Below are 2,500 nucleotides of genomic sequence, written 5' to 3'. Positions count from 1 at the left end.
CACACCACCAGAACGAATGTATCTTGAAATGTGACGAGAAAATAAACGACGACAAGGAGACCAGACTACAGAGCATTAACCTTCCCATCATTATAAATTTCTTTACCACCAACGAAATTAACCCGAATCCTTTGATAATACGGCCACATATGTGTATGAAATTCTAACTCAGGTCCACGTCGTCTCATTTCACGGGCAAGGGAGGAGTGCAATGAGGCAAATAATAGGCACAAATTCCTACGTGAAATTGTTAAATGTGTAGGGCTGTCTGAGCTTGTTTGGGAGTAAGTGACGCTGCAAAACGCTTCCTACACTTTTTTTTTTTTTTTTTTTACTTCCATGTGTAGGAATATACGTTCGATATCGAGGAATGCATGCTTGTGGTATAATACGCTTGCTGTCTCTGTGCCGCTCACAGTGTGCTAGCGTTGCTTTCACGAGTTTCTTCTCTTGTTCCTTTACGCGCTCTATCTTCTATTTTTCTTTCTAGTTTTTCTAGTGTTCGCATTATAATTTTTTTCTTTCATTTATCTATTTTCTTCTACTTTTCCTCTTCTCTTTTTTTCCTTTCTTCATTTTTTCTCTTAATGTCTGTGTGCCTTATTTCTAAAACTCGTACCTCGTTAACGTTATTAAGGTATTTAAAAACGTTTTCATTATTCTACTGATAGCTTAATCAAGATTCTGCATCGCCAATGTAAGAAAAGCATGAAAAAGGTGACCAATTATCTGCGATAATTGAAAATATCCCTGAGGAGTCTAGCCTAAAGCGTTTCTGAACACGGGACGAAGACTTAATCCTCTTACTGCTGTGGTCGTGTATTGCTAACACTGAGGTCACTGTGACAATGAAATGAAATATGAGGTTAATCAAATCTTTACTAAGGTACAAAACTACAATTTTTTTCCAATAAGCTACATAGTTATGGTTTTTAGAGACTGTAATACAAACATGAGTCTTTTAAAAGTTATACACGATTAAGAAAAAGACTTACTAGTGGTGAAACAGTTACACACTCCCAAGACCAGAGCATCAGTTTACCTTATAGCTACACAGATGTTAAATTTGCAATCATGGTTTGGCAGTAGCATTAAATAGGCATTGTTGGAGCTTATTCTTCCTCTCTGACTGGCCCATTGTTACATGAGAAGAATCATGCATATTTTACACCATACATTCATACACAGTCGTATACACGCCTGCAAAATATATGCCTGAAATAGGGGTGATAGATAGTCCAGTAAGAGTGAAAAAGAAGATAAAAAAAAAGGAAAAGAAAAAATAAAGTTGAAAAAAAAGTATAAACAAAACATACGGATAGATAGCGTACAGAGGAGGCAGGGAGGGCGCTGGCTGCCTGCTGGTTCAGGAGATGCTGTGGGGGTGTGGGAGCGAGGGCAGCTTCCCGTGTTGTAATCCCCGTAACCGGTTTTTCCCTGCTGATACTACCACCGCTACTCTTCACTTTTTGTGTTTTATTTCTTTAATCCGAGCAGGGTTACTGTTATTTCCACCGCTGCCATTAAACTGTTCCTGTTTCTGTTTCTGGTATTCGTAGACAGCTGCTGCTCCTGCTACTGCTGCTGCTGCTGCTGCTACTACTGCTGCTAAAAACAACCATCCCCTACTTGTACCAGAACTTCTAAATCAACACCACCACCACCACTACCAACAATAACAACTACTACTACTACAACTAATAATAATATTAATACTAATAACAACAATAAAAATTATAATTATAATAACAATAATAATAATAATAATAATAATAATAATAATAATAATCATCATCATCATTATTATTATAATAATAATAATAATAATAATAATAATAATAATAATAATGATAATAATAGTATACTGTTACTACTATTCCTACTATTACTACTATATTACTACTACTAATACTAATACTACTACTACTAATGCTGCTACTACTACTACTAGTACAATTACTATGAGTATTACATTATTCCCAATTCCACTACCACCACCACCATTACGATACTACTACTGCTATTACTACTACTACTACTACCACCACTACTACTGCTACACTACTACTACCACCACCACCACCACCACTGCTACCACCACCACCACCACCACCACCACCACCATTATCACCACCACCACCACCACCACCACCACTGCTACCACCACCACCACCACCACTACCACCACCACTGCTGTTGCCACCACCACTTCACCACCACCACCACCACCACTGCTGCTGCCACCACACTGCTACACCACCACCACCACCACCACTGCACTGCACCACTGCACCACCACTGCTGCTGCTGCTGCTGCTGCTCACTACCACTACCACCACTACTACTACCACCACTATACTACTAATACTAGTACTATTACTAATATTACTATTACTACTACTACTACTACTACTACTACTACTACTACTACTACTACTACTACTACTACTACTACTACGAATGCCACATTACTGCTAATTCCACCACCACCACCACTACA

This window comes from Portunus trituberculatus, chromosome 38, assembly GCF_017591435.1.
Source record: "Portunus trituberculatus isolate SZX2019 chromosome 38, ASM1759143v1, whole genome shotgun sequence".
Lineage (NCBI taxonomy): Eukaryota > Metazoa > Arthropoda > Malacostraca > Decapoda > Portunidae > Portunus > Portunus trituberculatus.
The sequence above is the reverse complement of the archived record's forward strand: the minus strand, read 5'-3'. Positions refer to the sequence as shown.